Genomic DNA, 23,920 nt, shown 5'->3' with positions numbered 1-23,920 from the left:
ACTTCATCTCTCATGGTATAATTCAGTGAATGCTGTATTTATTCATTATTCCCACATATCTTGAGTGCAAGATAGTCATTCCACCAACATTTTTTATACATGTTATGCAACCATTTTTAAAGACACCATAGAAGTAAAAACTAAAGAACATGCTCTGTGAAGTTTTTATGGAAACATACAAATGTGTCATTAAACATACCTACATGCATACGTGAATATCATAAGAGCACTCGTCTATGGGAGCTCAACATACCTTTAGAGAATAGCCATTGGTCTCTTGATCCATCAAGCCACTATGTCTGGGGGCCTGTTTAGCTGGCAGTCCCAGGCCTCTGGGCTAAAGAAAACTTCTGCTCTCAGAAGGCACCATATAAAGGAACAGCCAATATGGTAACAGATATCAGTGACACTGGGATTTGCATTTGCCTCCTGTTATTTGGTTTGGGGTTTTTTGTTTGTTTTTTAGTTTTTCTTTTCAGGATTTCGGGTCACCCCCAACAGTGATCAGGAGCTACTCCTGGCTTAGTGCTCAGGATTGTTCTTGGTGATGGTCAGCCTGTGGTGCTGAGGATCAAATCAAGACTCCTGCACAAATAGCCTGCACTCGGCCTAGTGAGCCTTCCCCCAGGCTCTTTATCTGACAAAATTTAAGCTCAGAGATTCACTTCACTCTGCCTTAAGTCAATGTCAGGGTCTTAATTGCAGAGCAGTCTAGGAAAGTAATTCCCACCCCAGGATTCTTCTTCAACCCAGGAGACGGGGTCTGATAACATCCTTCGTTTTTGGGGGGTTTTAGGTTGGTTTTTTTTTGTCAAAACTTTTTTGAGGAGGTTCCACCAACTACTGAGAAGAGGTCAAGCTATCCTCCTCTAAGGCTGCAAAAAATGTCAGTGTGATAGTATAGCCTGTAGGGCACTTGCCTTGCATGTGGCCAACCCAGGTTCAATACCTGGAACTATATATAATCTCCTGAGCCCAGTTGAAGTGATCCTTGAGCCTTTGAGTGATCCTTAGTGAAGCCAGGAGTAAGCCCTGAGCACAGTCAGGTATGGCCCCAAAAGAAAACAACCAAACAGACCACCTCTCCAAAATCCCAACGGGATAAAGAATTTTTGATGAAGGGGAGTTTGGTCATTCTAAGAGTTTTAAGGTTAAACCTTTAGACTTAAGGATGTTTATAGAATTAGAAATCACTGTAGCACTGTCATCCTGTTGTTCATTGATTTGCTCAAATGTTAAGAGAAAAACCCGAGTAATTAATGTTTTGTCCTCTTCACCCAAACTCTCAGAATCAAAGGAGAAAACTATTTTTTTAATTTTTATTTATTTATTTATTTTGCTTTTTGGGTCACACCCAGCGATGCTCAGGGGTTACTCCTGGCTTTGCACTCAGGAATTACTCCTGGCAGTGCTTGGGGGACCATATGGGATGCCGGGGATCGAATCCGGGTCAGCCGCGTGCAAGACAAACGCCCTACCCGCTGTGCTATTGTTCTGGCCCCGTGGAGAAAACTATTTAAAGGGCCCAGAGATAGGAATGGTTAGGGCATACGTCTAGCATGCATCAGGTCTGCATTGAATTCCTGGCATTATATCATCCCTGAACTTTACTGGATGCACCCCTGGAACCTTCCACCACCACTGGGTGTGGCCCAGGTTATTTCCAGCATTGTAGGACATGAACAGCATCACATCCCTGGACCCTTGCAGTCCTGTCATCCTCAAATCGCTGTTTGGACCTCTAAGCACTATTTGCCGGCCCCCAAGCCCCCACTGAAAAAAGAAAGAAACATTCTTCAGTTGCATAGGCTTGGAAATAATGCACACACAAATGTTCGCCTTATCCGAATCTGAGAGCAAATTCAGGGACACTTTGAACCATGACAATTTCTTTATCTCTGTCTAAAAACAGTATGTGTAAGAGCTCTCAGTTCACAAGGGGGAGCACAGGGATGGCGTCAGCCTTTGGTTGTCCTCCATGTGAAGCCCATGGTACAAAGCCTTACATCTTCCAGTTATAAGAAAAACTTATCTCCAGACAGGCATATGGACCCTGAGGCCTGATTCAAAATTTGAGGGAGTCTGTACCTTGGGCTTCAGACAATCAATATTCCAATTTGGAATTCAGCTCATTGATGCAGGCACATTCGGATCCACACATAAAGGGCTCGCTTGTGACTGAGGCCTAACTCATATTTATAATATAATCACCTAATAAAAACGGTAACGACCTCGGGCTGACTTGACACAGCATGCTTTCACATAAGCACCATAAAATGATTTCACAGAACTTGCCTGCAAGAAAATACATCCAAATTCCTGTGTTGCCTTTCCAGGACTGAAGAGCTCAGACGGAAATAGCATTTTGCTTGCAGAGCACCCACATACATAGTAGATATAGTACATTACCTTGCAATAATACGATGTGTGCTCAGAATCTCTTCCTGCTTGTACATGTGACCTTTAAAATGAATCTGTCATATAGCTGCTGGTCCATCCCCTTTACCGGCACAAGATCATCTCTTCCCTCTTCCCAGTCTATCTTAAAGAAATAAATCAAGAGGCGTGTTCACAGGCCAGCTTAACAGAAGCAGCACACCCCTCCACCCCTCCAGGTTCAGTCTGAAAGAATTTGTGTTTCATGGAAAATAAAAGAGAATAGTGCACAGCAGTGGCAAGTGCAGAATGGGGTGGAGTGGTGTAAAGAGATCTCAACCATTCAAAGTTTACTTCCTTCCCCCAATTGGCGACGGTCTACTTTTATCATCTGCGAGCTATTGTTTCCACATCTGAAAATTACTCCCTAAATCTATTAACCAAAGTGGATGGAAAGAAATCATCAGTTACAACTTCTGATCCAAGTGGAAAAAAATCAGGGAGGGTGGCTCCCCTTGCCACTGGCATCGGCATGAACATATTTCAAGAACATAATAGCTAGGTTCTTATAAAATTCAAGTTCATATTTTCCCACTGCAAATTACATATCTATGGCACCACTCCGAAATGCATATCAGAAGACACTTAAAGGATTATTAAAAAAGAATTGGATATAATTTTTTCAGCCTTATTTCAGACCTCTCCAGGAAGCATATCCCAAAGGAACAAAAGAAATATGTGCATTTTCTTAAAGACAGTTAAATTCTTGATTGCAAAAGTCTTTTCTATGCACACCCAGAGAGAACAGTTCCTCTGCTGAAATTTATGTTTTGCTGCTATAGGCATACTAAGTCTACCTATGGCAAGTTAAAATACATGGACACAAACTAAAACCTTTAACAGCAAACATGTGCTTAATAAATGAACCAATAGGTTATAGCATGATCGCAGTTAAGCTAAATGTTTTGGCCAGAAAGTAAACAAAAATAAGCAAAAATTCCTACGCATTGTTAAGCATTTTTCTGACAGGATTCGTTCTAATTTAAATCATGGAATAGAACAAAAGTTTGCAATTTCACCCCCTTATTCACTAACAAATTGGGGGTACAAAACCCTTTATCAATTTTCTTTAAACTACTCTAATAAAGCATTATTTATGGGGTTTTTTGGTGGGGTGCCACACCTGATGATGCTCAAGGCTTATTCATGACTATTCTCAGAGATCATTCCTGACAGGTTCGGTGTCTATATGAAGTGCCAGACATCAAACTCAGGCAGCCCCTGCAAGGCAAGTGCCCTAACTGCTGTACTGCTGCTCAGGCCCTTTATTAATGGTTTTTTTTTTGTGGGAGTAAATGATCCTATAAGTTATTATGATTCTGCTAATATTTAACATTAAAAATAAACTTATCCCAGCAAATCACTTTTCCAATTATGCTGAGTGATTAAGCATTGGTTGCATTATTTGGTAACAAAGAGTTTAAGTTACAGAGTGATTTGACCTCTCCAGCTGACCTCAGGGGTTACTTCCTCCTGCCCCCATCCCTTTCCCCTTAACATACATACTTTGGCCCTCTATTTTCACACAGGACAACTTGACCCTGCCCAGAGGTTCCTTGAATTTTGGTTGCATTTTATACATAATAGCTGGGTCACATACTCCTCATCCCACCCCCAGAAAATTATTTCAGTTTTGATTTGGTTTGTGAATAGGTATTCAGTACTTGGGGCCTTTGTTCATCCCAGACTACCGCTGAAATCTACCTTTAAAACTGAAAGTGGGGATGGAGGATAGCTCAAAAGACACAGCCTTGAGATCAGAGACAGTGAGTAATATTATTGTTCAGTGGGTAAAATACCTGCCTTGCATTGGCTGAGCCAGGTCCTACCCCCATCACTGCATACGTTTCCACAGTACTACCAGAAATGATCTCTGAACCCAGAGCAGGAGTAAGCCCTGAGTACCACGTGGTGTGTCCGCCAAAAGGAAAAAAAATAGAGTTAGAGTCTTGCCTGGCATATGAAGGCCCTGAGTTCAATCCCCTAATTTCCAGCCCGGCACCAAATGGCTCCCTAAATACCACACTTGGAGTGGCCTTGGTTCCCTCCTCATTGCCACAGGGGGCCCTATAATTACTATTTTTTTAATTTAAATCTGGAATGCTAGGGCTGGAGCAATAGCACAACGGGTAGGGCATTTGCCTTGCATGCGGCCGACCTGGGTTCAAATCCCAGCATCCCATATGGTCCCCCAAGCACCGCCAGGAGTAATTCCTGAGTGCATGAGCCAGGAGTAACCCCTGTGCATCGCTGGGTGAGACCCAGAAAGAAAACAAAATCTGGAATGCTAAAACTCTACTGAAACTGTCCTAATGCTCAGCATCATGCTTCTTAGTATTGGTCTGCCGTGACCTTCACCCTGCCCCAGATCACAGGCTGCTATCTAGCTTTAGAGAACAGGCTTCAAAGCAGGAGACTAGACAGAGAAGGGGCTAGAAAGGTACTACCTTACAACAAAGAGGCCAGGACCCTTTCTCAGTCCCACCCTGCAGAGCATAGCTGCAAAATGCCTGACTATGCACTCAGGGGTAGATCTCACAAGATCTCAAGTTGACCTTGATCTTGGGCTCCAAATGACTATCATGAGGAGAAACATAAAGCCCCCAGTCCGGGGCGGAGGGGGTGTTATGGCACCCCAATAGGCTGTGCCAAGCAGAGTTGGACTCCAGTCCCATCTCTGCTGCTTCTCGGTCCCACACCCTGCAGTGAGGATGTCAGCCCAGTGTCTGGCACTCCTAGAGTGAAACAAATAATGGTGCTACTGCAAGGATTCATTGCACTCCTCTGGGTCAAGCCCTTAGCTCTAAGAACGTGTCCCTGAGCATGCTTAGCCTTGGTGGGGGATAGCAGTGACGAGACAGGCACCTGCTTGATGAATGGAGCAAGTTCTAACAAGGGACAATGAGAGCAGTTGCTGTAACCTCTGTCATCATCTCAGCACACAGCGCAGTGACACGGTGTACAAATGGCCACAGCCTGCTAAAGGCATGGAAAAAGGCTTAATCCTTCCCACGTTTGTTTTGTTTTATTTTGATTTTGTGATTGGGACACACCTCGAAATGCTCAGGGTTTACTCCTGGTTCTGCACTCAGGTACCACTTCTGGTAGTGCTCAGAGGACAATCAGGGGTGCCATGGATCAAACCCAGGTCAACCATGTGCAAGGCAAGCACCCTACCCACTGAACTATCACTCCAGCCCATCCTTTCCACATGATTAAAACCTAGTACAGGACCTGGCAGAGAGTAGGTATTTGATAAAATTTCTCTCACTCATGGATTCACTCTTCATTGTAACAACATTTTGCACATTCCTGTGCTTTGCATTCCATTGAACTTCCTAGGATAGAAAGAGGGATTGACACAATCCCCAGACTTGAAAGATTTTATAATAACAGAGACATGACCCTAATATCCCAGGGGGAGCACATTTACAGGAGTCTGAACAAAGGGCTGGAGATATATTCCAAATGATACCATGATGATCTACAAAGTCCAATGAGGCTTTCATTGAGACTCCATAGCCCTCCTCTGTTTGGGTTTGGTCTGGGGATTACACCTGGCAATGCTTGGGGGCCACTCAAGATTGGGCATTGAACTCAGACTTTCCATTTGCAAAACATGTTCTTCAGCCCATTGAGCATTCTCTCTTAGCCTCAATGGTCTTTGACTTCCATGGACATCATTGCTTAAAAGTTCTCCCCAAACCACTTGCTATCCAGTATTGATTCTGAAAAACTACAGTTGTGAGGCTGAAAACTACAGTCTGTGTTAGAACCCTTTCTTTTTCAGACCTGGGTTTCTCTCATCTGTTTTTTTTTTCCATGACTATCTCACTGGGCAGGGAATCGGTCCAATCTATACCTGGTCTCACACGCTACTATGCACTATCCCAACCAAACTGGTGTGGCCTAACACAGTAGCACTGTAGCATTGTCGTTCTGTTGTTCATTGATTTGCTCGAGCGGGCACCAATAACATCTCCATTGTGAGACTTCTTGTTACTGTTTTTGGCATATTGAACATGCCACCGGTAGCTTGCCAGGCTCTCCCATGCTGGCGGGATACTCTCGGTCGCTTGCCCAGCTCTCCAAGAGGGATGAAGAATCGAGACCGGGTTGGGCGCATGCAAGGCAAATGCCTACCCACTGTGCTATTGCTCCAGTCTGGCCTAATGCAGGATTTCCTATAATTCCTTAGCTTATAAACATTAGTGGCCTTCCCATAGGATATAAATAAAAATTCCACACTCAGGATGGGGGAGCCCTAAGTGCAGGAGTTCCCGGTATAAGCCCCAGCACAGGATTATCCCTGAGCACTGCCTGCTGGGGTCCCAAACAATAACAGAAAAGGAAACAATAACGTATCCTTTGTTTCACATTCTACTTCTCCAAGAGTATTAGAAATGCAAAGATGTAAGCTCTGCACATACAAGAATGTTTGCTCATTCACTGCACATCCTAGTGCCCCCGACATTCTCTGGCCATCCTGGTTGCTCTGTGTTTGCTGACTCAACAAACAAGCACTTGCCTGCAGACATGCTTGGCTCTAGCTCTTGTGTGTTTTCTGGGAAGGAATGGCTTTGCAACTCCAATACCTAGCAAAGCACCGAGCGCACAGTCAGTGCTTAATAAATGAGTGGATGAATGGTTGGATGGGTAGAGAAATAGAAAACTGTCCTAAGATAAAGAGACTCATCAAAACACAAAGCCTACTCAGAAATTACCACCATCAACTCATTTCACTAAGGGAAAAGACAGAGCACTATCTGGCTTAATGGTTCTTTTCAACCAAATTTCCCTTGTTAAACACACATACGCATGCATGCATGCTCGCACACAGAACCTCAATGAATTATGTTAAGTACACTTGAAAGACATGAATTTGATTATGGAATCTGACAGAATGTGTTAAAAGGCAGAGAGTATGGATAAGCAGTCTATTGGCATAAAGAAGTGTTTCTCAAAGGTGATCTCGGGTCTTTCCCTGCATCAAATTCATCTGAGGGGCTTATTAAAAGCAAAGATAGCTGAGCTGTGCTCTTTGTCTGTACAATCAGAATCATCAGGGAAAGGCACCTAGAAATTGACAACCTGATAAACTTTGCAGGTGATTGAGATCTGCATAAAATTTGAGAATTATCAGGCACAAGGATAAAGCCTTCGACCCCAGCTCTGGTCCAGGGGGAGTCTAAAAGTTTGGGGATGTGTGAAAGCTTGAGGATGGGAATTGCCAATAAACCAAGCAGAGACCATCTCAATACATTCCTCTCCTATTCCCTGGCGAAAAGGAATCCAGATGGAAACTGCTAGGGTCGATGCTATTTTACCCAGGACACTGCTATCTGACAGGTTCACCGAGACTGAGGGGACAGCATCAAAGAGGAGAGCCTTGGGAGAGTTTGTTAAAGGGGTCCTTTGCCACCGAAAGTCACAGTGAAAAGTAACAGTGCAGTATTGTGGGCCGAGGCTCAGAACACCTTGTTTCTTTCAACCTCACCCACACCCCTGACTGGAAAGAACAGGAGAAAAGAGTTGTCACCAAAACCTAGAGAGGTTTGTCCTCCAGATTGAGTACAGGTCTTTTTCCAGATTAATAATCTGCAGGTCATTGGGCTGGAGCGATAGCACAGTGGGTAGGGCATTTGCCTTGCACGCACCTGACCCAGGTTCGATTCCTTCGTCCCTCTTGGAGAACCTGGCTAGCTATCGAGAGTATCCCACCTGCACAGCAGAGCCTGGCAAGCTACCCATGGTGTATTCGATATGCCAAAAACAGTAAAAAGTCTCACAATGGAGACTTTACTGGTGCCCGCTCAAGTAAATTGATGAGCAATGGGATGACAGTGACAGTGACAATGACATACTTGGGTGGCTGTAAGGCAACCGCAAGCAGCAGCTCCTGGTCAGTCACACCATAGCATCCAATAACATACATGAGATAGTCAACACTTTGTCAGAAAATCAGCTCCATGTTACATGATTTTGCTCAATAAATGTTCAGAGTATGCAAACGGTAGACTCAGCTAAGCCATGATATTTATTAGGTTAGTTAGGTATATTAAATCTTTTAAAATTTAGGAGACTCATCTATCAGCGCTTAACACTCTAATTCAGCAGAGGAGGAGCTGTACTTTAAAATAAACTAACAATCAGAGTTTGAAATGAGTGTATCATGCACATGCTGTCTCTTGCCCACTTTCTCGTAATATACTGTGACTGCATTCTCATGAACATAATTATACAAATTTAACTGATAAAGAGAGAGATTTATGAAGGGATCTGTGCTATTGATCTACAACCTCTGGGGTGGAGGTATGGGAGGGCTGCAAAGACTGTAGTGATTCTGAAGTTAGGAAGATCGAGAATGGACTCCCCAACTTTACTGGTGCCCCTCAGTGACTTCCTGATCAAACTAGGGAAAGGAGAGGACAGGCATGCATAGGGACCAGGCCCATCAGCCTCCTGGGCACAGGGCAGGGGGAGGCAACACCCAGACTGGCAAATATGAGGGTAGCCCCAAATCCCAATTTTTCTTGTGTTAATTCTACAGTGGCTTTCTGCATTTGCAGCCTCTCAACCAAAGGGAACCTGACTTCAGATAACTAGCAACTACAAGGATCCTTCTGGCCCCCAGATGCCAAGGGTAATTGTGCAAAGCAACAAATATAGTCAACACAGTGTCTTGTTCTGATGATGAGGGAAAGAGTGAGGAAAGAGAGGCACTTTGGAGTTGAAGACAGACTAATATACTTTGGCAGGTGAGTTTCTTCCTCAACTAATAAACAGGGTGATGAAAGTTACCCAATCTTTCTGACCAAGGTATGTGTCCCCTAATCATCACATGAGATATAGGTATTAAGAGTCTTTGCAAAATCGCCAAGCCCCATAAATCCTAAATTCTAATTGGCCCACTAAGTACAGTGCAGATGTGTGAGTGTGTGCATTCAGAGGCTAGAACCACCAAGTTTCTTTTCACACTTGAGTGATCTGTGCCCAAATCAATGGCAAACCACAACAGATGCGTTTATGTGAGTTTTCAGCTTTTAAGCAAAGCATTAGGGAGAAAGCAGAGTCACTGGGATGTTCAGAATTTGGCAATATAGCCTTGAATGCTCCAGCGATGTAGAAGTGGGGTAGGAACATATGCTTAACAGCTTTTCTTGTGAACCCCAAGGAGCACATGAGGATGTCCTGGCTCATGGAAATGGTGCTGCTTCAGGTAGCTTCCACCCAAGGTTAGCTTTCCTTTTAAGGGAACTGATGATGGGGAAAGGAGCACAGGAAGAAAGGTACAATGCAAATGCCGGGCAGCTGGAAAGCTCCTCTCCACCACCCCCAGGAATAGTGAACCTGGGGTGAGGAGACCAGCCTGGAGTTTCCCAAACTGTAAAGTGGGTGTCCCCATGGTACTCTTTTGCAGGGTCTCAGAGCTTAGCAGGGGGTAAGAAGAAGGGGGCCAGGTAGACTGCTACACATCCCTTTCCCAGTTTTCACCAATTTCACGTGGTGGAATTGCTTTTTTAAAACAGCCCCCATGACTAAAACTAAAAATAAACCAACAAAAGAAAAATATAACATAAAACGCTAAGCCAAGTCAGAGGGGACAAGGTCAAATATCAGATGAACTCACTCAGATGTGGGACCAGAGCCAAAAGAAGAGAACAGTTAGTCATGAATGATGATCAACTTTTAGCCTTGAATTACAAAACTGAGATTTCTAAGCAATAAAAGGTGGGGAGGATGAGGAGGTAGACTAGAGGTCACATCAGGGCACTGGCGGAGGGTCCAGAGCACTTGGGTAGGGGGGAAGCAGCTAGCTGTACATAAAAACCATAAACATGAATACTATTGTAATCATGTCATCTAACCTACAACATTTTCATTTGTTTGTTTGATCCAAGTTTGTTAGTTCGATTTTACAGATAGACCTCTGTGTTTCCTTAAAAGGTAACACAGGGTCATTTTCTGTGCTCAAAATTACATCCTATTGTCGACAGAGCTGTGAAACCAGGCGTCTTGGTTCAAGTTTTCCTTCCAGTTCTTGTGCACAAACCAACAGACAGAATGAAGCATCAAAGCAAAGCTCATCTGCTCAGAGTGAAATGAGCATGTGACACACAGGCAGAGTATTATGGATGTTGTGAACATTTGTTAAGATAAGGTAGAGTGGTCTTCTTTTCTCTGCTTTAGCAAGATTTTTATCACTGCATTATTGGCAAATGCCTGTTGGTTTGAAACAGCCCAGCCTGGCCCCATTATTCAACCAAGTCAGTGCCCTGGTGTAACAGACCATGCAGTTCGCTTGTTCACTGGCTAGAACAACAGCCTCCCCAGGTACGCAAATGAAGAGATTCAGCCACTTCACTCATTGGGCAAATGTTCATCTCCAGGTGACACTGAGAACATGACTTACTGCCCTCAACTTTTTTCGGACAAGGAAAATGAGGCACAGGAAAAAAAGAAAACCTTCGTGCTGAAGGTCAAGAACCTTCCTTCTGGGCTGGAGAGAGAGTTCTGTGGGTTGGGCATTGTCTTTGCACAAGGTAAGCCTGGGGTTTGATCCCTGGCACTATACGTGGACCTCTGAGAACCCCAATCGTGATCCTGGAGTATTGCCAGAAGTGGCCCCAAAACAAAAACAAAGAAACAAAAACCAAGAAACAAAAACCAAGCACTTGCCTTCATCCTTAACTTCTCATCAATAATGTGATTTTTGGCAAGTTTTTTCATCGATCGCTGGTCCCCATTTTTCCATTTGCTGGCTGGGAGGAGTGACATGAGCTCATATGAAAATTCACAAGAAGTTCTCAGAGAAACAACTGCCTATGGTGTGAAACAGACCAGCCTGCCCATTGTATTGCCTCTTGTGTTTTATGTTCTTTCATGTTCTTTGTCAAGAATATCATATGAGCTAAGAACACTACAAAGTTTCAATGTGCCTCTCACTGTTTCATTCAACCCCACAACATCTCTATGAAGCTGTTGTTATTATTTACACCACTGCACAGTTAAGGGAATTGAGACTTAGAAAACTTAATGAAGAGGAAGACATGCTAAACTCAATATTGCCAGGTTTCAGTTTTCCTTGAAGCTACTATAAAGCAGCTAGTCCTGGGGTCAGAGAGATAGTACAGAGATGAAAGCACAGGCCCTGAATGCAGCTAAACCCAGTCTGAGCCTTGGCACCACATGATTCCTTCAAGTATGCCAGAGTGCAGCCCGGGAGGCCCTGAACACTGCTGAGAAGTCTGAAATAATAATAATCCCTGTCATTTCAGAACCTGAGCAATACCGCATTCTTAGGCCCCTGCACTGATCTGCAGGCTGTATTAGCTGAGAATCACTGGAAGGACTTCCAGGTCTCCTGAGAAAGATATGGGAACTCCAGCCCCTGCAAAAAATGTATAGTCCAGGGTAGGTCCTGATAATTAGTACCCACTCTCATAACCACAATTATTGCTGTTATACTACTTTTCAGTACAGTTGACCAAATATCAGCCAAATACCATCTTTATATTGTCTACCATGGCTAACACCTATGCCTTTACATATTGATTAATTTTTTGAGTAGAGAATACAGCAGATAATTACAATGATCTAAAATGCTATATTATCCACATGCAAAAGAACAAAGTTGCTTGCTGTGTTATCAGCATTTTAGATAATTCAAATGATCCGAATAGGCTTAGTGCAAAGTCTGGGGCATACTGATAAAAACAGCTATAATACTGATAGATATTACTGATAATGACTGGGGCATACTGACAATGTGTTTACTACTACTGTTATTGCTCTTACCATTGCAAACCAACACAGGGGATACCAAAGTGAATGATGAAATAGTTCTCCATTCACACAGGTCTAGTGGAGGGATGCTGGAATCAGTGCCAAACACATTAATAAACATGTGATAGCAAGAACTTAGATTAGGTTCTGTCTGGAGAAAACCTAAAAAGGCTTCACCGAGGAGGCAACTTTTGATTTCTGCAGAATAAAGAGGGGTTTGTTAAATTCACAATAAAGGATGTTCCCAATGGAGACTGCATCCAACTCCTTAGCACATGTATTAGAGCACACTAATTCCACCTAAATACCAGTTGGTAACTGAGTGCCTTATACCTCTGCCAAGTATGTTTCATTCCCTCTCCTAAAATTATCTCAGGGAGAGACTCTGGGGAGAAAACTGTCTCGGGGAGAGACTTCGGGGAGAGAAGGGGAGAAAGTGTATGTGTGTGGGGGGAGGACTCTCTTGAGTAATCTACTTGTGGTAAAGAAATAAACCTCGCATTCCTTTGTCATTCCCAAAGGGAGGTTTCTCTGCGACAAGCTAATCGCCTGCAAAATTACTGCAAGGAGCTAGTTCTCAGTATGTACAAGCAGATCAGCATTCAAAGCAGCTTCCCACCGTCATCAGTTTTATACTTCAAGAAGCAATGCTTTGATTTAACTTACTTTTCCCATTCAAATTCGGAAGATAATGGAACAAGTGAATGCAGGTACCTGTCAAATGAGAGGAAAACAGAAACGCCAGAAACAAGCCTTGGGTAATCAATCCAGGTTTCTTATGCTGAATGATGGAGACAGTGTAATCATTTTGGAGTCCAGAGCATAAAGCATAAGGCTCTGGAGTATTTTTATGGGAAGGAGGATACTCTTAAAGTACTGATGATGTGTCAGTGTGTGTAGATGAAAGACTGTGGTGCGTCGCAGAGTTGGCTGTGTCACTCATGTGGATTATTACCACGGGCTCTCCTTTTGCACTCCTCTCTCCTTTTGTGTGCAAGATCTCTAGCCCATGTGAGTCCAGGAAGCTCTCCTGTCACAGTCTAGCGAAGCTTCCAAAGGAAAAGGTCCAAGAGGAAGCTGGTCTCTCTGTGACTCTCCTGCACACAACCACCGACCTTGGCTCAGGGCAGGGGGCAGGGGGGACCTGGGGGAGGGAGGGGGCACACAGAGACCACCCCCACTCCCTGCAAACTCAATCTGTGTCCAATTGACTCTCTAAGAACAGAACTTACTAGATCTTCTTCCCACTACTATCTATACTATATATATATATACACCATATATACTATATATATGTATATATATACACACACACACACACACACACACACACACACATACACACACTATCTATACTATCTTACTATTTTCCCTTAGTAGTTAGCACCAGGCACCGCTCTCAATCTGGATTTCAAAACTGGGAGTATAAAACTGAATTTGAGCTCACTGCTTTCACAGATCGTATGCTAGCAGTTCCCGGGGCCTGGGATGGCCTGACCTAGAATTCCCAGACTGGGGCCCCAAGTGGAGTGGCTGAAGGCAGGCATGGCTCCTCTTACAGGTCCCTGCAAAGGAGTAGCTGGATGATGGCTGTTGAATTTATACATCGTGTGCTGAGACTGGGGTTCTACACCATGTCTACTACAGGCAGGCTATAAAAATGCCTCCTTCTCTTTCTCTTGAGTAAGAACCACATTCATTGCTGCTCCCTCATCTTTGGGTGATGAACATGGTAACCAACCTCATGATACTTGGGAAACAGAGGCCAATATATGTGGTCAGAACATGTGATAGTGGTGTAAATACAGAAGCTGAGATCTGTCACTGTCACTGTCACCCTGTTGCTCATCGATTTGCTCAAGCAGGCACCAGTAACGTCTCCATTGTGAGACATGTTGTTACTGTACTTGGCATATTGAATACGCCATGGGTAGCTTGTGAGGCTCTGCCGTGTGGGCGAGATACTCTCGGTAGCTTGCCGGGCTCTCTGAGAGGGACGGAGGAATCGAACCCAGGTTGGCTGCATGAAAGGCAAACGCCCTACCCGCTGTGTTATTGTTGAGATAAAAAAAAAAAAAAGTGGAACAGAAAGCCTAGAAAGAACCCCTTGCATATGTCGTCAATGACCAAAGACAAGATTATTGGTGAGTGCACCCCCATTCTGAGGCTCCCTGCAATTCAAATTGCGATGCAATTTCTTTATGTCACGGTGTACCCTTGGACTGGAGCAATAGCACAGTGGGTAGGGCGTTTGCCTTGCACGCAGCCAACCCGGGTTCGATTCCTCTGTCCCTCTTGGAGAGCCCGGCAAGCTGAGAGTATCCCGCCCACAAGGCAGAGTCTGGCAAGCTACCTGTGGCATATTTGATATGCCAAAAACAGTAACAACGAGTTTCAAGATGGAGATGTTACTGGTGCCCACTCGAGCAAAACGATGAACAATGGGACAACAGTGCTACAGATATGGTGACCCTTAGCTCTCTCCCCTCTCTCATACACATTATTCTCTCCCTCCTCATATTCTTTACACAAAACTACATATATATAAAATAAAGTCTAGCCCATGGCGGTGGAAAGGTGGGTGGGGGTGGGCAAGAAAGGAGACAGTCTCCCAGCAAATGGTGCGGGAAAACTGGATATCCATATGCCAAAGAATAAGGTCAGGTGCTTACCTTTAACCTCCTGCCACTAATGAATAAAACACTTAAATACAAAACCTAATGCTCTCAAACTCTTATGAAGAGGGAGAGGCTTCTTAACACTATATTTGGTAAGATTTCTTAGATACAACACCAAAAACACAGGAAAGAAAAAAAAACAAGATAAATAAGACTTTATCAAAGTTTAAAACTTCTAAGCCTTCAAGGACATAACCAATGGAATAAAATTCATATAGGGGATAGAAGTATAGTTCAGTGGGTAGGGTGTGTGCCTTGCTGGTGCATGATCCAAGTCCTATCCCTGGCATTGCATAGGGTGCCCTGAGCATCACTTAGGTGACCCAAAAGCTAAAATAAATAAAATAAAATCACTGTCACGGTATCACTGTCATCCCATTGCTCATTGATTTGCTCGAGCGGGCACCAGTAACATCTCCATTGTGAGACTTGTTGTTACTGTTTTTGGCATGCCGAAATTGCCACCCATTGCTCAGTTTGTTACTCCAGAAATAATAAGAATTGTTTTGTACAAGAACTCTCCTGAAATTAAGGACATTAATAAGATCTTTTACTTGGAAGGAAATTTGGCATTTTCTCCTAACAACAGTGTTTGGAATGTAGTAGGTACTCAATAAATATTAGCTGTTGTATTGAGTTAAATTTAAGTAGACTCATATGGTTCATTAAGTTCATGTGGATAAAAAGATTGGGGTAAATGAATTGTTTTCAGTAGACAATGTTGGGATTCTTTGTGATCAGCGATCTTGAACACATTTTTGTTGCAGTTCTTTAATTTTGTAACCTGAATTTGGAAATGAATAATAATGATCAACCATTGAAAATAAAATAAAATTCATATATCTGAAAAGAGACTGATATCCAGAGTAGAATTTTCCAAGAACTCAACAAGAAAAAACAAATGAATTAGAAGTGGACAAAGATTTGAATAGATGTATTTTTCCAAAGAAGATTGCAAAAATGGCCAAGTACATATAAAAATTTTACATTACCAATAATTAAAGAAATACAAATCAAATCCACACTGAGTTAGCACTTCACACCCAATCAGATGGCTATTACTAAAAAACAAGTGTTGGCACAGATACAGAAAAGCTGAATATACTGCACACTATTGGCAGTAATGCAGAATGGCTGTTACTATGGAAAACAGTATGGTGTGCCTCAAAATATTAAAAATAAGATTACTATCCTATCCAGCAATGTCACTTTTATATACACGTGCAAATGAATTAAAATGCTCTAAAAGAGATATTTGTATACTCCAGCTTCTGGCACCATTTATTCACTGTAGCTGAGAAGTGATTAACAACCCAAATGTTCAATCATTGGTGAATACGTTTTCAAATGTATTATAAACACACAGTAGAGTATTATTTGGATATTCCACACAAAGGATAAATCAGTCACAAAAACAAACTAATATATTTGTTTCCACTTACACAAGATACCTAGATTAGTCAAATTCACAGAAGCAGAAAGTAGAACCATGGCAGAGGCCTTGGGGGAAGAAAGCGCTGCTTAGAGTTTCAATATTGCGAGACAATAAGTTTTAGAAATTGACTGCACATCCGTATGAATAAACATCACAGTTAAAAATAGTGAAGATGGCTAATGTTATGTTATACTTAACCACAACTTCTCCTTAATTGTAAAAGTAATGGACAATCAATGAAAACGTATATGGAGGATATCTGTGGAGCATGTTAAAAATGTCAAGACTGAGCTGGAGATAGTTCAGGGATTAAGGCTCTTGCCTTGAATGCATCAGACCTGGATTTGATGCCCCAACATTGTATATAGTTCCTTCCAAGCACAATTAGGAGGGATCCCAGAGCACAGCAGGAGGGGGATCAAAACCAAACAATATAAGGGCCACTCTTGTGCTACATACTAGCTCTAGCACTGTCATCCTGTTGTTCATCGATTTGCTCGAGTGGGCACCAGTAAAGTCTCCATTGTGAGACTTGTTGTTACTGTTTTGGGCATATTGAATACGCCATGGATAGCTTGTCAGGCTCTGCCGTGTGGGTGGGAAACTCTCGGTAGCTTGCCAGGATCTCCGAGAGGGATAGAGGAATCGAACCCGGGTCAGCCACGTGCAAGGCAAACGCTCTACCCACTGTGCTATCATGCGCTCCAGCCCTCTAAAAAGGGATGCCTTATCTTGAAATACACACTCTCCTTCCCAACTGACCCTCATGATAAACAGCACACAAAATGGGGTGACAGTCTCATCAACAGCCATAGAACATGGGGTCTCAAAATGTCTAAGGCAGACTCTGCTTTCCTGAAGTCCAGATACAGACACCTGAGCCAACAATTTTTCATCTACTAAAAGTCAACTCAAATAAAAGTTACTCAATTCTGAAAAGGGGTAAATAGAACATCCCAGTGTCAAGAAGTTTCATGAACTCCATGCAGTTCTTCAGAATGCCAGAGAAATTCATAGTCACAGGCCTGGTCCAGGTTATATGAGATGTATGGCAGAAATTAGGCTCATTCCATCTTATCTGTGCAGGTCTGGGCCTGTAAAAATCAGCTCTTGGGTCATCTGTTACTCATTCCCTCTGCAAACATTTACTTAGCAGCAACCACATGTGAGCCCTTGCCAGGCCTTGGTGATATGGAGGTAAATAAGATGTCACCCTGGCCTTCGAGGACACTCAGTGGAGGTGAGGAGTCAGAGATGAAAACCTGTAATTACATTTCAGGATGTGCAGAATCCAGAGGCAAGAAAAACAGCATGGCACATTCCCAGGAAAAATAAATTGCTCGGTAACAGTGGAGTTCAAGCTCCAAGGCAGGGAACTAGAGAGAGAAGGGGCTGCAAAGGTACTGGGTTAGAACAAAGTAGAATTTAACTCCAGTCACATGGTGCCATTTCCCATCAAACATGTCCCCTGAACAGCAAGGTGTCATTAAGACTCCAGAATCAGCTACACTTTATCCCTGACTTCATGGTGTTTCCAAGGGAATGGCTGCTTCATTGATCACTCCCCTTGGGAAGTGCTTAAATGTGTCTTTAGCCACCACTTGAGAGACGCACTTTCTATTGAGTGAAGTCGTGGGCTACAGGGAGATAAAGCAAGGCTTAGCAACAACCAAGACTATACTTTGGTTTTTTGGGGGGTTAGTTCTTTAGTTTGTTTGGGGAGGGGCATACTGAGGGATACTCCAGGTTTATTCCTGGTTCTGTGCTCAGGGAGTACACCTGGCAATCCTTGAGGGGCCTTATGTGGCACTAGCAGCAAGCAAGGAATGTTTGGCCATGCAAGACAAATAAAATGGAAATCCCAAAGGGAAGGAGAAGGAATGAGGCCATTCTGCATGAAGAGAAAAAATATTCTCTCAGGGTCAAAGACACCAATTGATAGAGCAACCCTGGGTAAGACCTTGGATCTGGTCACTGGAGAATTTTTTTCTCCACCTTCTCCACCTACCAGGAACATATACAGGAAAATCAATAAACCTTTTTAGCCTCAGTTCCCTCCTATGGAAAACATGCATAAAAGCAGCCCTGACTATCACGAATCACAAAATCCCCGTTAATCGTCGATTTCTCAAGTGGGCTCAGTAACCTCTAGATTCGTTCTTTCCCTGAGATCTTAGAAGTCTCTCTCCACTCGGCCCTCCAAAGGATGTCACACTGGAGACTCTTTTAGGGTCAGGGGAATGAGATCCAGCTTGTTACTGGATTTAGCATATGAATACACCATGGGAAGCTTGCAAGGCTGTCCCATGTGGGCAGGAAACTCTCAGAAGCTTGCCAGTTTCTCCCAGAGGGAGAAGTAGGCTACAATATTTCGCTTCTGGGAGCTCGCTTTTAAGTCTCTGGATGTTGACTGTTGATGGAATTACATACACCTGGGTTCCTCTGCAGGTACCTTCATGCGTGAGTCCTGTCCAAACGTGTGGAGAGGGGCCTCTGGCATGGCTGTAGCTAGGTTCCAGTGGTCTTCAGCCGGCGGGAGCTCTGCTCGGGGTGGGGAGGAAAGCTGGAGCCCATCCCCTCTGAGGGGCCCCGGGGAAGAGCCCTGACTATGATGGTTCTAAAGACAAAACTTTGATGTATAAAGAAACAGCCTCAATAATGGCAGGGAGGAGAAGCAAGAGGCCAGTGTCAACATTAGCAGTGGAGCTAGAATTTACAGCTTACCTGACAAAGAAAATTCTTAGTGGCCTAGTTTCAACTTTTGAATGTCATACCATCTGCACTCTATCATAAAATGGATCACTACCAAATCACATGTTTGGGGTGTGACATGATCCCCCCCTCCCCACATCTCACACAAACACCCCTCTTCCTTTTTATAATCATCCCTCTTACAACACGGCAAAAGGATCAGAGATCAAAACATCTTGCACCAGGTCATTGCCTAGAAAGTCAAGTAACAGATCTGAAATTGGGTGCCTGACTCAGTTTACCATCTGTCACAGGCACTTCCCTCTTCCTCCAGGGAGACAACAGACCCTGGATGAAAGCATCAAAGGTGAGCTTCCTCTGAACATCTAATCATGTTGATGCATGCCAGAAGCTCCTCCCCAGAACAACCCTCAGATCACATGACCTTATAGTACCTCTCTCTTTCCCCATTTACTCATGAGACATGAGCATTCAAAAATTTGATTACTTCCCTTTTGAGTAAATAAACCTGAAGTCAAAATCCTTCAAACGAGATATCCTTTCACACACCCACCTACTATTTGTTAAACAAGAACCCTGTCCTTCTGTACTCCTTTATCTCTTAACTATGGTTCCCTTCCCCTTTCTCCCCAACAGAACACTCCATCATCCTAGAAGCCTATGTACCCTGTGCAAAAATTATTAACTGGGACCACCTTTTCCAGGGTACCAGAGTAACCTGGGAATTTCTCACAATTCATGCATCTGTTCCTCATTTGAGTATGCTACGTTCTATGAGCTCACTGAATGCTGGGTTCCTTGATAGTCCTCTGTTTCCTCTGCGGCCTTTTCCTTTCTATCAATTCCCCCAAGCACCATACTCTCTTCTCCCTCCTCTGTTCCTTTACCATTAGCAAAATTGGTTCCACGGATGGACTGCCTGATACCTCTATTACTTTGATTCCACTTTGGTTTCTTTCTTGGTAAGCTCTTCCCTGAGGGAAGTCCTCTCTGAGCCTTGGGCTCAGGCAGTGCCCTTGGAAGGGAGCTCAGCTGCCTCCTTCTCACACTTCTTTCCCATCTGGCTTCCCTTCTGATATGCCTTTGGTGCATCCTCCATTCCATTATCAATTTCCTTCTCCATGACCCTAAATTTCACATCTCCAGTGAGCACTGCTGCCTCCAACACTTCTCTTGGAAGCTGAAAAGACATCATTAGCTGAAAGGACATCATTTTGAAAACCATCACCAGCTCTGTTTGCCTGCTGCTTTTGACTTTAATCCTACTCAGCCCTTGACCCTATTCCAGCTGTCCTGGCCTCCTTTCATGTCATTCTTTTATAAAAGTGTTGAAAGACAGTCTTGTTTACCCTATAGAGGTAACTCTCAATTCATGCCTCAACCCTCTGTCTTCTTTTGCATAGGAGACAAGGCTGAAAGTTTGCTTTGTGGACTCCCAAAGACACCTAAATCTATTCACTTTTCCTGTTGTCTCTATCTTGACTCTATCCCCATTATTTCTCTCCTTAGCACCTAACCCACATTATTGGATTATTTCTTGTCCGTTTCCATTTGTCTTTCACACCCCCTACTCTAGATGGATTCCAAGAACAAATCTGATTAGTTCACTCCTTAGATTCTAAAACTCCAGATTGGTTCTCTATGACCTCCAACATAAAGTCTACGGTCTCCATGTGTAATGGAACTTCTCCCATAAACTGCTCTCTCCTTGCCTACCACTTGCCAGATGCAAATTACCCCACTAACCATTGGCTCAGTAGGAAGCAGTAGTGTGAATTCAATTTGGAAGAACCAAGGTTCTTGATGTTGCCAAGTCCCTGATAGGGTTCTCTTTTTTATTTGGAAGGTCTTTCCTACCTCATATATATGATTAACCACTATTCTCCTCTATCTCTGAAACCAACTTCCTAGTTTCAACTCAACAACAACAAAAATAGATGGAGGCAGGAGGTAGTAAAAAAAAGACAACCACCTAATATATTCAGATATTAAACAATAGCTACGCCTATATCACGGACAATGAATTGTACCTCAAGTGAAATGTACAGGAAGTGATTAGCCCTATAACTTCCCTTGACACAGTGCAGTCATCTGGCTATCAGGATGCTCCAATTTAAACCAAAGATAATACCCATAATAACAATAATAGCTAACATCCAATACTCCAGAAAACTTCTGTTTTATGGCTCTATTAACTCATAATGCCTCTGCAAATGGTGAGGAGACACAAGCACGTTAACTAAATTGCTCAAACCACATAGCTCTTGAAGGTGGACCAGAGTGCAACCCCCACACAAAGACTATAAGTTCTCCACCAATCATGCCTCTGTGAACTATTATTTTGGATGGTATAATGGATACAACATCTCTTCCTTTCACTCATCCTGGAAATCTCCTCCACCCTCCATCTTCTTGTGGACAATGAAAGTATCAGTCTGAATGGCTATCTTTACTGGAAGAGAGCCCTCTTCCCAAAGCCCATGATGGTGGAAATAATACAGTCTGAATCAGAAAATCAGATGGGATTCAAGCTCTTTCTATGTTAACTCATTAGCTGCGTGGCCTCAGGCAATTCATGTAACTTGAACCTCAATTTCTGCCTATAATGAAGATATTCACACCTGCCCTCATAGGGATGCTCTAAAATACAAAGGAGAAAAGGCGTAGGAAAATGTTTTGCATAAAAGCCCTCATTTCAGTTCTAGTAGCTCAAGTCAGATACCAAGATAACCTGATTATTGTCCCAATCTGAAGATCAGCAGCCTTGCTGGTATCATGGAAACTGACATAGAGCTAGCATACGCCCCTGGCTTCACCCAGGGTGTGAATGAACAAGGTCCTGACCTGTCACTTTTATTTTGTGCTGTAAATCTTCTCTGATAGGAAAAGACTTTTCCCTTTCCCTTGAAAGAGTTCTACAGAAAATGGGATTTCAAGACTGAGACACAGAGAAAGCCTAAAGAGAGTGAAAGAAAATCCAGCTTTAGCTCTTCTTCCGTGGATTCTTTCAAAGAATCACAATTTCAGAATTGTTTGGTTTATTCTTGGCTGTTTCCCTCTTCCCCCAACTTCCCGTCCAGAAGCTGCAGTTATGCTTGCTCTGGGTCCTGTTGATGCCAAGGAAGGAAGCTGCTTTGGGGGTATCTAAATGGCCATGAGTCCATCCAGCAGGAGGGTTCCTTTTGCTTCCATGCCTGTGTGTCCCCATGCTCACACATCACCTCATAGGCATCCTTCTATCTAGGCTTTGACCATCATCTGAATGGCGGGTATAAAGAGAGGAATTAACAGTGGTGGAGAAGATAGGGAATGTACAGGCCAGGTATGAAAGGCCCCTTGTAAATCCTGGCTGGTGACAGGGCCTGTCTGTTCAGAAAACATCCTGAAGGCCAGGGTGGGTCATGCCCAGTTGCATGTGGTCTGTTAGGTGAGGAGTCTAGAGGGGAATGTTTGTAAAGTGTCACAGCATGACGCTAGAGAAGGAAGTTCTGGGTTAAATCTATCTGGAACAAAAGCTCCCTGGGGAGTCAGCAAGCACCTGGAAAAAGACCAGCATTCAGGTGTGCCCACATCCTGGATGCACATTAGGGATCTGCCTCTTCCTCCCTGTGTGCTCGGCCACAGGCTCACTCCTCGGCCTCTGCAGCCCACACAAATGAGGATGACAAAAATAGGACAGAATCACGAGGTAGTTGTGACAGCTAAATGAGTACTTAGAGCAATGCTTGATAACTAAATATCAACAATAATGCTCTGTCCATAGAAAGCCATCGCTGCCTATTGTTCAGTAAGAGGATGTTCGGTTTGCCTAAAGTCCTACTGCTACAGAAGAATCTGATTCATATAAACACTTCAGCAACTGCCCATAAACTGGTGCTTAGACTTATTATGGAAGACACAGATTAGAGGCCAGCAAGCTTGAGCTTGTGAGTTAAGCCAGGTCTGTTGCCTGTTTTTGCAAGTGTTAGTGGAATACTTCAATTTGCCAGGCTGAAAATGTTAATTATCTTCCACTTATGATAAGAAAAAGTCCACTGAGATGACTGAATGTGAGAAAGAGTAAAGAGAGAAGGGAGAAAAGACAAAGAGAAGAGGGGGTTGGTGGGAGAAAAGGGAAAGGGATAAAGGGAGAGGTAGAGAGAGATAGAAGGAGGATGGGAGAGGTAAGTTACAGATAGACATACACAGATATTTCCAAAATAGATAGATACACAATCCAGAAACCTTAGTACCTTTCCTGTTCGGGTAACTGGTGGTGAAACATTGAAAAGTAGTCATCGAATGCACCATGCAATATGTTTATCTAATATATTACATAATATGTTTCGGGTGTTTTGGTCAGCTTTATCACATGTGGGGAAGGAAGAAAACAAAACTGAGGAATGACCTTTAATATTTTTCTTTTTAAAAAATATTTATTTAATTTTTATTAAATCACCATGAGATATAGCTACAAAGCTATTCCTGGTCAGGTTTCATTCATACAATATTCCAATACCCATTCCTCCACCAGTATACATTTCCCACCAACAACGTCCCCAGTTTCCCTGCGACTACCCTCCCTCCAGTCCGTCTCTGTTTGGAAGGCACTTTCTCTCTGTCTCTCTGTCTCTCGGTCTCTCTTTTTCTTTCTCTCCTTTCCTTCCTCCCTCTCTCCTTTTGGGCATTATGCTTTGCAACACAGATACTTCGATTTTACCTGATCACTTGAGTCCCCACAGGTAGAGGTTCTTTTTAAAACCATCTTTTCACAACTCAGAGTGAATTCCCCTGAGGTTCATTGTCTTTTCCCCTTCAGAACCAGCTTTAGGCTCAATGGGCACATTCTGTTGCAAAGACAAATTCTGAAGTCAGAGAGAGCTGGGAAAATGTT

General features: G+C 43.3%; 1 protein-coding gene across 6 annotated transcripts in view; it reads right to left on the bottom strand.

The window, feature by feature from the left end:
- The window catches only part of DAB1 (DAB adaptor protein 1), a 1,237,060-nt gene that overhangs the window by 368,286 nt on the left and 844,854 nt on the right, over positions 1–23,920 (bottom strand). The window contains exon 1 of one of the 6 annotated variants that reach the window (XM_055138600.1): positions 2,410–2,475. The exons of the other annotated variants lie outside the window; for them this stretch is intronic. The gene's annotated coding sequence lies outside the window, so the exon portion shown is untranslated. Of the gene's footprint in view, positions 1–2,409; positions 2,476–23,920 lie in introns of those variants that run through there. 6 annotated transcript variants of the gene reach the window in all.

The sequence above is a fragment of the Sorex araneus genome, chromosome 5 (genome assembly GCF_027595985.1).
Source record: "Sorex araneus isolate mSorAra2 chromosome 5, mSorAra2.pri, whole genome shotgun sequence".
Lineage (NCBI taxonomy): Eukaryota > Metazoa > Chordata > Mammalia > Eulipotyphla > Soricidae > Sorex > Sorex araneus.
Note: the sequence above shows the minus strand (reverse complement) of the source record. Positions and strands in the feature narration are given on the sequence as shown.